The following is a 15,182-nucleotide window of genomic DNA, read 5'->3' as shown; positions in this document are numbered from 1 at the left end:
TTCTCTGCAATGAGTTCTATCCAAGAAGAAGAAGCAGTAATGCCCTGGGAACACCACCTAAATTACCTCCAAATCATACGCCATCCTAATTTGATTCCTTCATAATATTAGATCCGCATTCTGGAATTCCATGCCCAACAATACTTTAAAATCTACATCACCATAAAGATCACTGAAGGTTGCAGGACTGTTAACAATATGGTTATATATAAAACATCTGTCTTTATCAATCATGACATAGATTATAAGAGCAAGAAGGTAACATTGAAGCTGTACAAAACTGTTTGGGCCACAGCTGGAATGCTGTGTGTAGTTCCAGTCACCTCATTGTAGGAAGTTAATGTCTGCTTTGGAGGAGTTGCAGAGTACAATTGCCAGACTATTGCATAGATTGGAGTATTATAGCTATGAACAGAGACTAGATAGGCTTGGGTTGTTTTCTTTAGAGGAGAGAAGTTTGAGGGGGCACCTGACAGGGATGTATACAATTATGAGGGACATGGACAGAGTGAATAGGAAGCAGCTGTTCCCCTTGCATAATGGTTCAACAGCAAAGGGAAAGACAGAATATTCAGAAGGGATTTGAGGAAATTTGTTTTTACCCACAGACTGTGGGCGGGTGGTAGAGGTGAGAAACCTCACAACATCTAAAAGGTATCTGGATGTGCATTTCAAAGCAAGTGAGGATGCTCTAGATCTGAAATAAAAACAGGAAGTGTTGGAGAAACCTGGCAGGTTTTTAAATCTGTGGAGTCACAGAGAGAGTTGAAGTTTGGAATTCAAAATGACTCTTCTTCAGAACTCAGTAACATTGGACTTGAAAAACTAACTCTCTCTGTGCAGAGGGATGGCTCACCAGCATTTTTGAAGGTGACTGGAGATGAACGATGATTGTGTCTAGGCTGGTGCCATATCTGAGAACAATTCATATCAATTCAGAATTCAAATTAAAGTCCATGTATTACTTAAACAAGCAGTGGTAGAATAGATACAAATTGGCAAAAGGACCAAACAGAAAGAAGTGGTGTGTGATTGTCTTTCAAACTGAAGAGATATACAGTGGTTTATATCAAGATTATCTGTAGATTCAGCTGGTACCATAGTTGGTTTTCTTAATGCTAGACATTTATGCCAGAAAGAGTTTAAATTTTTCCTGATACTGTTTTCTGCTATGGTTGAGACACTAATTGTCTGACTTAAGAGATAACCTGTAAGGGAATTGGAATCCCACAATGTGCACAGGACTTCAGATTTATTTTAAAGCCCTGCAGGTCCTCCCGTTACAATCTGTTGTTCAAGAGCAAAGGTTCTTTGCAGGTGTGTGTAAAAATTAGTTTTGTTGCACCAGGAAGAGCAGGAAATAATCTCCTGATTTTTAAAAAAATGCTTACTAATCATTCAAATTGCTTTAAACAGCCACTCATTTTCAATTTAAACATTTTAAAGTAACAACAATGTTTAGCTGAAATCTAATTAAATTTAATAGCTTTGAAACTGTAGTTTCAAAGCCATATCTTATCTTTTGCAAAATAAAAGTTGATGTATGTCACTGTAGATCAAGTTAGCTACTCCACATTAGCATCTTTAATTTAATGCATCCCAATTTTGTCCTCAATTTTGAGTACAGATTCTTAAATTGAAACCATATTTATATCTCATGTAACTTTGAAATGTAAATCCCTGCGATGACTTAGGAACTCAAATTGCCAATTTTTCTATTACGTTCCCAGGTCACGAAAACAAGGAAACCTCACATAGTTTAAATCAGCTCAACCAAAATTAAATATCTAAAAAATGTGAATGTGCATAGAACAATTACTGTACTTATAGTAAGAAAAGCATTGATAAAAATGTTTAAATCACCTTCAAAGACAATGCTACCTTCAGTTAAGCTACCTTTTGTTCTATGAACTGTGTGGAGGCTGACACTAACAGTAAAGTATCATACAGATATTTTGATCTGTGAGACTTTAAAGCAATAGGAATGCATATATTTGTTAAGCATTCATTGGTCAAGAAATTTGCATTCATCACTTTTGTTTAAACTGAACTTGCTTACTTTTATCTGATTTGATTTTTGACAGAACTCCTTGGCTCTGAATCATTTCCTCCAACTTTTGATATCAAACCCTTTCCTAACATCAAAAATATCACTAATTTGAGCGTGCAGAACTTATATGGCTGCCTCAGGTTTTCTAGCATTGCTTGAAGTTACCATTGTTAACAAACTGTCACCATACAACTACAATGTGACAAGTTTCTTTAGGCTTTTACAGAGGTTTCCTTCCTTCATCAACTAAGTGATTATCCACATTAGTCCCTAGGACTCTATGACTCTATATTCTAAAGTATGTCAATTTCTCCTTCCTAACACCCTGTTGCAGTCACCAATCTGTAGTCCATTATGATCCTAGGTTCAACTTGACAATACTGACTTCTTGGTTATGGTTATGATTTTATTTGACATGGTACAGTTCACAGCCAATATCTATAAAAAAAATTCCTAGGTATCTCTCTCCACTGGGGAGAGACATTTGGTACGTACAGCTTGAGAGTAACTGCTCCACATGCACATGGAAGGTGAGGAGACAGGACTTCATGAGCTATTACAGCTTTTATGGGGATTGAACCCATACTGTTGTCTTTATTCTGTTCAACATTTCTTGTTATCTAGCCAACAGAACTGATTGATCTGTCATTATTTGACAAAGACAAGAACTAATGAACTGGAAAATTTAACAGCAATGTGCAAAGTACAATTAAAGATGCTATTATTCCTTTTCTCTTTGGATAGAAGGTGTGGCCCATCTCCTTTACCATCTATTCACATGTACTAGTCTGTCCTTCTGGTGCCTTCTAGGGATATTCCATACGTATAGAAGCTCAAATGTTCAATCAGATCTGCATCAGAAATAGATTACAGCCTGAAAGAAAGAACTATGAAAAAAGTCAGACAATTGTCAGACCTTCAATACACTATCTAATTATGTGGTCAATGCATTCATGCCCATACCCGGGCAATGTGCTGTGATTTCTTGAACTATAATTTCAAATTGGGCTTGGGAACTTGATACCCAAATTATTTTCTCATCTTGACCCAGCAATATGTTAGTATTAATGTGTGATGACAAACTCAAATATGGATCAACTAACTGGGCAATGCCAAAGTGTGACACTGAATCTGCAGTGCCAGCACTGGTTTGAAAATGGGAAAAGGCTTACAATACAATATTGAAAGGCAGCCACCAGCCATGGCTGGACTCATTACTGCCTTGTTGACTAGTGCAGGAAGCAGACCAGATGTTCAAATGTACTATAACAGTTCAAGTTGCTCATTATCAGCTTCTCCAAAGCAATTAGTCATGGGCAACAAATACTTGATGTCCACATTCCATGACAGAATAAAACAAACTGTTTTTCTAAAAGTAGTTTAATTCAATGGACCAACTGATCAAACCAAAGTTCCAGATCATTAAACCTTTTGAGGCAAATCCCACCAAACTCACTCCTAAACATATATTTTCATACAGGTCAAATAAATTACTGCTAAAACAACGAATGTTTTAATGGAGACACTCCAGACAGTGTGCAACTCTTGACTAAAGAAAATATTGTACCATTATCTATTTGTAATTCAAAACTATCACTGCCTTCCAAAACATATGTAAATCAGTAGGAATATTCTCTGCAAACAGGAGTTCAAGTTGCTGGTCATTCTCATGACAAGCATGCACACGATTCGTGAAGTACCTTAGATTACTTAGATTACTTACAGTGTGGAAACAGGCCCTTCGGCCCAACAAGTCCACACCGACCCGCCGAAGCGCAACCCACCCATACCCCTACATTTACCCCTTACCTAACACTATGGGCAATTTAGCATGGCCAATTCATCTGACCCGCACATCTTTAGACTGTGGGAGGAAACCGGAGCGCCCGGAGGAAACCCACGCAGACACGGGGAGAACGTGCAAACTCCACACAGTCAGTCACCTGAGTCAGGAATTGAACCTGGGTCTCAGGCGCTGTGAGACAGCAGTGCTAACCACTGTGCCACCGTGCCGCCCACAATGATTCCCTACAATGTAGAAACAGGCCCTTCAGCCCAACCAGTCCACACCAACCATCTGAAGAGTAACCCACCCAGACCCATTTCCCTCTGACTCATGTACCTAACACTATGGGCAATTTAGCATGGCCAATCTTTGGACTGTAGGAGGAAACCAGAACACCCAGAGGAAACCCACACAGACATGTGTGAGAATGTTCAAATTCCACACAGACAGTCGCCTGAGGCTGGAATCAAACCTGGGACCCTGGTGCTGTGAGGCAGCAGTACTCACCACTGAGCCACCGTGCTATCCCTTGCTGCAGATGCTTTAGAAGCACTAATATATGAACTGAAATGTAAAATTTTGAGTGTAAATGGTTCAACTAAGCTTGTGACTTTTAAGTATTCTATACAATATTTCACAATCACTTTCAAAGCATCCTTTAAATTCATTTCCAAGCATGCTAACATTGATTTATATTCTAAGTTCTGTGTACCTGTCATTAGGAGGTTCAAGTGCTTAATAAATCAAAATTATGAACATGACTTTATACCTTCTTTATTGTTGTAGGAAACTTGAGAATCCATCCCCAACAACCAAACAATCATCCAGAGCTAGCATCTGTCAGTTATACAAGAGAAGGTAATTTGAATATTATTGTTTATCTCTTTGAGAACACTGTTAATATGATCTATAATTTATAGTTAAAAGGTTTCAAAGAAGTTCGTCTCATTGTTTTTTTCCTCTGAAGATTCCATCTTCAGTATTTTTACTGCAGTCATAAATGATGTTTTGAATTTGTTTTGCTGCATCAGAAATAGTGATTAGAGGATATCATCGCATGTAAACTTATATTGTTGCTAATTGATAATTTGTACTCTATAGTATGAATCTTGCAAGTCAAAGCGTAGTTTTTGCTTTGGAGTTTAACTTCATTTGATGACATGAGGATTGATTTATGGAAGATCACATCAATCCTAAAACTACATTCTGTGGACAAAATACAAAAGAGAGGGAGACTTAGGGCTGTCGAACCACAAATCTGAAGAAGGTAGGAAGGGTTAACAAAGCAGTCAATAAGCATATGGGGGCTGAAAATGTGTTGCTGGTTAAAGCACAGCAGGTCATGCAGCATCCAAGGAACAGGAAATTTGACGTTTCGGGCCAGAGCCCTTCATCAGGAATGAAAGGCTCTGGCCCGAAACGTCGAATTTCTTGTTCCTTGGATGCTGCCTGACCTGCTGTGCTTTAACCAGCAACACATTTTCAGCTCTGATCTCCAGCATCTGCAGACCTCACTTTTTACTCTTACAATAAGTATATGGGGTCTGGTGCTTAATGAACAGAGGCACAAAATACAAAAGTCAAGGAAATTGCTAACTAGATTGAAGATTTTGGTGATGTAACACCAGGCATTAATGTGGTACCTGTGGACTTCCAAAAGACAAATGATGAAGTGCCTTGTAGTGGTTCATGAGCAAAGTTTAAGCGCATAGAATAAAAGGGATAATGGCAGCACAGAAACAAATTAGCTGAGTGATTGAAAGCAGCGAGTAACTCTGAATGGTCAATTGTTTTACAGACTGAAATAAATATACAATGCGACCCGCAGGGGGTCAGTATACAGTTATGCCTCAATCTGAGTGTACAGGGTATAAGGACTGCTTTGGAAGTGTAATGCATAGTGAGGAAACTAGTCACAGATTTCAACATAGTCTAAAATAATATGAGGGGAGTAGATAGGCGGTTCTGTGGCCGAAAACAGGACTCCTGGATGGTATGTTGCCTCCTAGGTGCTCGGGTCAGAGATGTCACCGATCGGCTGCAGAGTATTCTAAAAGGGGAGGGTAAACAGCCAGTTGTCTTGGTGCATGTAGGCACCAATGATATAAGTAGAATGCGAGATGAGGTCCTGAAAGAAGAATCCAGGGAGCTAGGAGAGAAGTTAAAGGGGAGGACCTCAAAGGTAGTAGTCTGGGGATTACTACCAATGCCACATGCTAGTCAGCATAGAAATGTAAACATAGACAGGATGAACACATGGCTTGAGAGATGATGTAGGAGGGAGGGGTTCAGATTTGTTGGACATTGGGACGGGTTCGGGGAAAGGTGGAACTATTACAAAAGGGACGGTCTACATCTGAACCAGACCGGAACCAATGTCCTCGTGGGAGCATTTGCTACTGCTGTTGGGGATGTTTTAAACTAATGTGACAGGGGATTGGGAACCAGAAGAGAAAACAAACAGGCAGCGAGGTGGAGACTGGAGACATGTGAGAATTATGAAGATAACATTAATAAAGGGAAGAATAGGCAGAGAGGAGGTGAGCGCAAAAGAACTGGTGGTCTGAAATGCATCTACTTTAATGCAAGGAGTATAGTGTGTAAGGCAGATGAACTTAGGGCTTGGATTGGTGCCTGGGAGTATGACATTGTTGCCATCACAGAGACTTGATTGAAGGAAAGTTATGATGATTGGCAACTAAATGTTCCAGGATATAGATGCTTTAGTCAGGACAGGGAGGGAAGTAAAAGAGGGGGTGGAGTTGCATTGCTGGTCAGAGACGATATCACGGCTGTACTAAAGGAGCACACTATGGAGGTCTTGGGTAGTGAAGCATTATGGGTGGAGCTGAGAAATAAGAAGGGTGCAGTTACTTTGTAAGGGCTGTATTACAGGTCTCCCAACAGTAAGCATGAGGTAGAAGAACAAATAGGTAAACAGATTAGGGTAGTGGTGATGGGAGATTTTAACTTTCCCAACATTGACTGGGATACACTTAGCGTCAGGGATCTGGATGGAGTAGAATTTGTACGAAGCATCCAGGAGAGTTTTCTAGAGCAGTATGTCAATAGTCCTATGAGGGAAGGGGCCATATAGGACCTGGTACTGGGGAACGAGCCAGGACAAGTGGTAGAAGTTGTGGTGGGGGATTTCTTTGGGAACAATGAGCACAATTCTGTAAGTTTTAGAGTACTCATAGACAAAGAAGAGAGTGGTCCTAAAGGAAGAGTACCAAACTGGGCTAAGGCCAATTATATCAAAATTAGGCAGGAGCTGGGAAATGTGGATTTGAAGGGAAGTCCACATTTGAGAGGTGGGAGGCTGTCAAAGATAGGTTAACGGTAGTGCAGGGAAGGCATGTCCCATTGCAGGCAAAGGATAGGAAGGGCAAGATTTGTGAACCATAGATGACAGGAGAAATTGTATGACAAGCCAAGAGGAAAAGGGAAGCTTACATAAGGTCTAGGCAGCTAAGAACAGAACAGGCCTTGGAGGAATATCAGAAGAGTAGGACAAGTATCAAGCAGGCTAAAAGGGGTCATGAAATAACTTTAGCAAGCAGAATTAAGGAAAATCCCAAAGCATTTTATTCTTATATAAGAAGCAAGTGGGTAACTAGAGAAAGGATTGGTCCACTAAAAGATAATGAAGAAAGGCTGTGTGTCAAACCTGGAGAATGGGTGAGATTCTGAATGATTACTTCGCATCAGTGTTCACTGAGGAGAGGAACATGATGAATGTTGAGATTAGAGAGATAGTAGTTTGATTAGTCTGGATCACTTTGACATAAGTAGGGAAGATCTGTTGGGTAGGCTAAGGGTTATTAAGGTGGACAAATCCCCAGGACTGGATGGGGTCTATCACAGGTTGCTGAGGGAGGCAAGAGAGGAAATAGCTGGGGCCCTGACAGATATCTTTGTGGCATCCTTAAATACAGGTGAGGTACCTGAGGGCTGGAAGGTTGCTCATGTTGTCCCCCTGTTCAAGAAGGGTAGTAGGTATATTCTAGGTAACTACAGAGCAGTGAGCTTGACATCGGTGGTGGGGAAGTTGCTGGAGAGGGTACTGAGAGATAGGATCTATTTATATTTAGAAAAGAATGAGCCTATCAGTGGTAGGCAACATGGTTTTGTGCGGGGGAGATCGTGCCTTATCAACTTAGTAGAGTTCTTTGAGGAAGTAACCAAGTTGTTAGATGAAGGAAGGGCTGTTGATGTCATAAATGTTGACTTTAGTAAGGTGTTGATAAAGTTCCCCATTGTAGACTAATGGAGAAAGTGAAGTCACATGGTGTGCAAGGTGTTCTAGCTAGGTGGATAAAGAACTGGTTGAGCAACAGGAAACAGAGAGTAGTAGTTGAAGGGAGTTTCTTGAAATGGAGAAAGGTGTCCAGTGGTGTTCCACAGGGGTCAGTATTGGGGCCACTGTTGTTTGTAATATACATAAATGATCTAGAAGAGGGCACTGTTGGTATAATCAGCAAGTTTGCAGATGACACAAAGATTGGTGGAGTAGCAGAAAGCGTAAGGGACTATCAGAGAATACAGGAGGATATAGATAGACTGAAGAGTTGGGCGGAAAAGTGGCAGATGGCTTTCAATCCAGACAAATGTGAGGTGATGCATTTAGACAAGTCTAATTCTAGAGTGAATTATTCAACAAATGGAAGAGCCTTGGGAAAAGTTGATGGGCAGAGAGATCTGGGAGTACAGGTCCATTGTACCCTGAGGGTTGCTGCACAGGTGGATAGAGTGGTCAAGAAGGCATATAGTATGCTTGCCTTCATTGGACAGGGTATTGTGTGTAAGAACTGGCAAGTCATGTTAAAATACCCCACTTGCCAGGATGGGTACAGTTCCAACAACACTAAAGAAGCTTGACACTATCCATAAAAAAGCAGCCTGCTTGATTGGTACTATATCCATAAACATACACTCCCTCCAGCACTGATCCTCATTAATAGCAGCTTACAAAATTGACAATACACATTAGACAAATTTGTCAAAAGTCCTTAAACAGCAACATCCAAATCCATGACCACTTCCATGTAGAAGGACAAAGACAGCAGATACATGCAAACGCCACCACCTACACATTCCCCTCCAAGACACTCACCATCTTGACTTGGGGATATATCATTGTGTAGATTCCTGATGAAGGGCTTATGCCCGAAACGTCGAATTTCCTGTTCCTTGGATGCTGCCTGACCTGCTGCGCTTTAACCAGCAACACATTTTCAGATATATCATTGTGCCTTCACTATTGCTGGATCAAAATCCAGGAATTCCCTCCCAATGGGCATTGTGGGTCACCTGCAGCAGTTCGAGAAGGCAGTGCACCTCCAACTCAAGGGCAACTAGAGATAGGCAATCAATGCTGGCAAGCAAATGATGCCCATGTCCCATGAGTGAATTACAAAAGGAAGAACATGGAGGTTTTCAACAAGCTACAGCAGTCATTTACTATAATGGTTCCAGGAAAGTTGGATTACAGTTACTTGATGGACTAGACAGAGTGTATGTGTTCTTCTTAAAGTAAAGCAGAACGTAAGTCATAAGAACACGAGAAATAGGGGCAGGAATTGGCCATTCATCCCTTTGAGACCTCTCTACCATTTGGTGAGATAATAGCTGATCTTCTACTTCGACACAATATTCCTGCAATATTAATGTATCCCTTGATGTTTTTGATATGTGAAAATCTATCAATCTCAGTCTTGGAAATATTCAATATTTAAACCTCTACAGCCTTCACCTGCAAAGAGTTCCAAACATTCACCACTCTCTGAGTGAAGAAATTCTTCCTCATTTCAGTCCTGTTGCTCCTCATTCTGAGGCTGTCTACCCTTGCTCTGGAAGATTAAAAGGAAATTTGAAAGAAGTGTTTAAGATTGTGAAAGGTTTGGACATATGCTAATTAGGATCAGGAATTGGTCATTCACCCTCAAATCTACTCCTTTACTCTTTTCTGTGATGCAGTGCTAGTTTTTAAACTATTAAATTCCCAGCATTATCTATTTCAAATAAACGGTTAGCAAGGCATTCGACAAGGTTTGTCTTGGTAGACTGGTTAGTAAAGGGAGGCAATGGCCTAGTGATATTAATGCTGGACTGTTAACCTAGAGACTAGCTAATCTGGGTGCAAATCCCACTGCGGCAGGTGGTGGAATTTGAATTCAATAAATACCTGACATGAAGTGTGTAATGATGTCCATAAATCCATTGTCAACTGTTGGAAGAACCCATCTGGTTCACTAATGTCCTTTAGGGAAGGAAACTGCCATCTTTACCTGGTCTGGCCTGCATGTGATGCCAGACCCACAACAATGTGGTTGACGCTTGACTTAGGGATTGGTAATAAGTGCTGGCCTAGCAAGCAATGCCCTCATCCCATGAATGAATAAAAAAAGGTTAAATTATACAGAATGCATGGAGAACTAGCCACTTGGTTACAGAGGGTGGTAGTGAGGGTTGCTTTTCAGACTGGAGGCCTGTGACCAGCAGTGTGCCACAAAGATTGGTGCTGGGTCCACTGTTTTTTGCCATTTGTACATATGATTTGGATGTGAACATAGGAGGTATGGTTCGTAAGTTTGAAAGTGACACTAAAATCAGAGGTGTAGTGGACAGTGAAGAAGGTTACCTCAGATTACAACAGATCTTGATCACATGGGCCAAGGAGAGGCAGATGCAGTTTAGTTTAGATAAATGTGATGTGCTGCATTTTGGAAAGGAAAATCAGGGCAGGACTTCTACACTTAATGGAAAGGTCCTGGAGAGTGTTGCTGAACAAAGGTACCTTGGAATGTAGGTTCATAGTTCCTTGAAAGTAGAGTCACAGGTAGATAGGATGATGATGAAGACATTTGGTACACTTGCATTGACTATAGACATTGGGAGGTCATATTGCAACTGTATAGGACATTGCTTCAGCCGCTTTTGGAGTATTGTGTGCAATTCTGGCCTCCCTCCTATAGGAATATGTTGTGAAACTTGAAAGGATTCAGAAAAGATTCATGAAGATGTTGCTGGGGTGGAGGGTTTGAGCTAAAGGGAGAGGCTGAATAAGCTGGGGCTATTTTCCCTGCACTGTCGGAGGCTGAGGGGTGACCTTATACAAGTTTATAAAATCATGAAGGGCATGAACAGCGTAAATAGCAAGGTCTTTTCCCTGGGGTGGGGGAGTCCAAACCTAGAGGGCATAAGTTTGAGGTGATAGAGGAAGGACATAAAAGGGACCTAAGGAGCAATGCAGTTGGTGCATGTATGGAATGAACTGCCGAGGAAGTGGTGCAGGCTGGTGCAATTATAAACATTTAAAAGGCATCTGGATATGCATATGAATAGGAAGGGGTTAGAGGGATATGGGCCAAATGCTGGCAAATGGGACTAGATTTATCTAAGCTATCTGGGCGGCATGGGCAAATTGGACCGAAGGATCTGTTTCTGTGTTGTATATCTCAATGACTCAATTTAGATTACTTACAGTAGTGGAAACAGGCCCTTCGGCCCAACAAGTCCACACCGACCTGCAACCCACCCATACCCCTAACCTAACACTACGGGCAATTTAGCATGACCCGCACATCTTTGGTACTGTGGGAGGAAACCCACGCAGACACAGGGAGAATGTGCAAACTCTACACAGTCAGTCGCCTGAGTCGGGAATTGAACCCAGGTCGCAGGCATTTAATAAAGAGAGACTCTTTCCAGGGATATAAAGTGTTGATAATAAAAGGGATGGGACTTAAGGTGATTGGCAAAAACACAAAAGACTACATAAGTAAAATATTTCTTAGTAACAAGTGGTTAGCATTTCCAATGCCCTTTGTGATTTAATAGCAGGTATGGATTCAATCCTGGCTTTCAAAAGGAAATCTTAAAAAGAGAAAACAATGGCAGGGATTCTGGTCTCCTTCCTAAAGATGTTGAAACTTGAAAGAGTTCAGAAAATAGTTACAAGGATATTGCCAGGGTTGGAGAGTTTGAGCTATAGGGAGAGGCTGAACAGGCTGGGGCTGTTTTCCCTGGAGTGATGGAGGCTGAGGGGTGACCTTATAGAGGTTTGCAAAATGGTGAGGGACATGGATAAGGTAAATAGGCAAAGTCTTTTCCCTGGGGTCGGGGAGTCCAGAATCGGAGAGCACAGGTTTAGGGTGAGAGGGGAAAGATATAAAAGAGACCTAAAGGGCAACTTTTTCATACAGAGGGTGGTACAGGTATGGAATGAGCTGCCAGAGGAAGTGGTGGAGGCTGGTACAATTGCAACATTTAAGAAGCATTTGGATAGGTATATGAATAGGAAGGGTTTGAAGGGGTATGGGCCGGGTGCTGGCAGGTGGGACTAGATTGGGTTGGGATATCTGGTCGGCATTGACAGGTTGGACTGAAGGGTCTGTTTCCATGCTGTACATCTCCATGACTCTAATTGGAAGCAGTGAAGCTTTAATGGGCCAAATGGTGCAATACTGTTTCATGATCGTAGGATAAACCAACTCCTGAGCATACACAGCTATAAAAAAGTTAAAGCAATCAATTAACTTGATTTATTATGTGGCTTGATTATTTTTTAACTATTTTGCAGGACTAATGTTTAAAAACTAGAATTCTTTCCCTTTCATTGCTGCTTGTCTGATTTACATCTCCATGTAAAGTTCTGCTTGTGTTCCACATGGCGATAGTGGAATTAGAACTCAAGAATTGCAAGGTTTGAAACCTTTATTAATGGAACAGAAATACCTTTAGCATGATCATTGCATTTACCTAAGTTTTCCAACAGAGTCAACCCGCCCTTTGCTGTAGAAACATGGTTAAGTGTCACTGCTGGTCAGTCCATATATGGACTGTTCACTTTGACTAATTTCCTGGGGTCAAGTCATTAAAATAATGTTTGATAGATTAATGTTAGAGTATGGTAAGGGATTTTAGTGAGACAAAACCTTGCAATGGCAGTTCACTGCCACGGAATTTCCTGTCTGATGCTGAGAAAGTGCTTATCCCTTCCGACAAAAAGCTATCACAAGGCATCAATATGTAGTTTGGGCCAGTTGTAGGCACCAGTTATCATACAGTCACGACAGTAAGTTCGAACTCCTCCAGCAAACTGAGATAGGTACAGGACACCATCCAGAGTGCTGTTTGCACACAGGAAGGAGAGATGGCAAAGATAATAAGTACCACCTCATTATCTCCCAGACAGCTGTGCAATACAGAAAGGGGCTTAATTACTTTTCTGAGGTTGGGCAAAAAAGACCTACTGTAGCATTAATGCTTTTGGAATTTTATGCCTAGGTCAGAATGTTAATGATACCGGAGAACTTTAGTTGGTGGAGGATGTGGTTCTCGTGAAGTAAGAATGTCTACCTGTTTCCTAATAGGTTTACCTGATTGACAATTATGCACTCTTCCCACAGAAACGTCAAAACAAGACCAACCAAAAAACATAAACCTTCCAGAAAAAAAGACTGCTGCCATCAATTCACCAGATGAAGGGTAAACAAAATATTTTAGTTTAAGTAATAATGTAGATACACAGTAATTTCTGGGCATCACTGGCCTATCAAGGCTTACTCTTACATACACTCAAGCAGTTTTTGTGTTGTGATCCTAGAATCAATGGAATGTTAACATGTAGGCAGGAAAGCAGTGCGTGAGAGTCCACGTAAGTGGCGTTGAAATGCCCATCAGTCATGATTGAATGGCGGAGTGGACTCAATGGGCCGAATGGCCTTATTTCCACTCCTATGTCTTATGGTCTTCTGGTCTAATGAGAAGACATTTTGTAGGGAACACACAGATTTGATCCTTCATGGTCTTAAGTACCATGTTCCTTGCTCTGTTTATGATGGGCTCACTGTCATTGTTGTTATTAAAACTTTTTTCCCCCAATTTTCTGCTTTCCTTTCATGTACCCTCTGAAAATGATTTGACACTAGGATATTATTCTACATTGTCACTCATACTCCACCTCTCACTATTCTTGTGTGAGCAGTGTTGGCATTTTAGTTGATGCTGGAGGATCGCATTGAAGTAACATACTGGCAATGTCCTCACAAGATATTCACCTTTTCCACCAAAGGATGCACATGCAATTGCTTTACAGAACAGTCATATGTGCTTTGCAGAGCATTGTAAAGAACTCAGTTATTGGAAATAAAAACAATGAGTGTTGGAGGAATTCAGCAAGTCTAAGCATCTGCAGTGTCAGAACCCAAGTTATCGTCTCATATACAATACGTCCCTTTAGCAGAACTGAAAGTCATGGTTGCTTTACTGTCCCACTAGAGGAGGAGTAGGTAGAACAGATTGTGAAGATGCCCAGAGTAAAAGAGGTGATAATGATGATAAAGGAGAAATAGGAGAAAGTAGGTCTGCTCTGTAAACAACAAAGTCAACAGGATAAAAAGAAAGCACAGCTGGGGGAGAATGGGAAAATCCAAGAAAAAAAGACGTGGAAGAGGAAATTAATTATGGAATTTATTATGGAAATCCCACCAAAGTTTAAGCTGCTCAACACATCTCCCCAAACGACCATCAGCTCACACCAGAATATTGAACCTATCTGGAGCCTTTCCATTATTCTGTCAGCACAGTACCACATGGTGCACTTGCCCATTGTGTATAGGAGGCAAGTTTAATGTGTCTATTAAGACCTCTGGGTCCATGATGAGCCATGTCAGTCATTTGTTTTACATTGTGAGATATAGTCCATATTCACCAATTAGCAACCTTACTGGTACTTTGAGATTTTATGGGTATAGAAGCATTCATTGGATTTAAATGGAAGTCAAAATTAGCCACAAACATTGTATTATTTTGAAAAAGGATAACATGAAGCCTGGAGGCAGATTTTAGCAGCCTAATCTCATAGAGCAGATTGCTTGCTCTATCCAGAACCCAACTGATTTTCAGACATGGTGAACAATTGTCTCCATCAGATCACAACTCCAGCAGTGAAGGTAAAAGTTTACCACAAGAAGGATTGAGCTTTAAGATTCATAAATTGACCTGATGGTCATTCCTGCAAGTGCATTTACTGAGCAAATGTTATATCATTGCCTAGTGATCTGAACTCTGTACCAGGAATTCTCATCACATATCACTTTGAAATACATAACACAGGCAATTTGCACTTCATTTCAATTGAAACCATTTTGCCCTAACACTAAACTTATGGAGTGTGATTGCATAAATAGATGGCTAGTGTAAAGAAGGGAGATGGCAGTGGGAAGAATCTCATCGACAACTTTAGCAAACATAAAACATAGAAAATAGGAACAGGATTCAGCCATTGCCCTTTGAGCCTGTCCTGCCCTTCAATATGATCATGGCTGATTATCCAACATA

The sequence above is a fragment of the Hemiscyllium ocellatum genome, chromosome 9, assembly GCF_020745735.1.
Source record: "Hemiscyllium ocellatum isolate sHemOce1 chromosome 9, sHemOce1.pat.X.cur, whole genome shotgun sequence".
Lineage (NCBI taxonomy): Eukaryota > Metazoa > Chordata > Chondrichthyes > Orectolobiformes > Hemiscylliidae > Hemiscyllium > Hemiscyllium ocellatum.
This window is presented reverse-complemented; position numbering follows the sequence as displayed.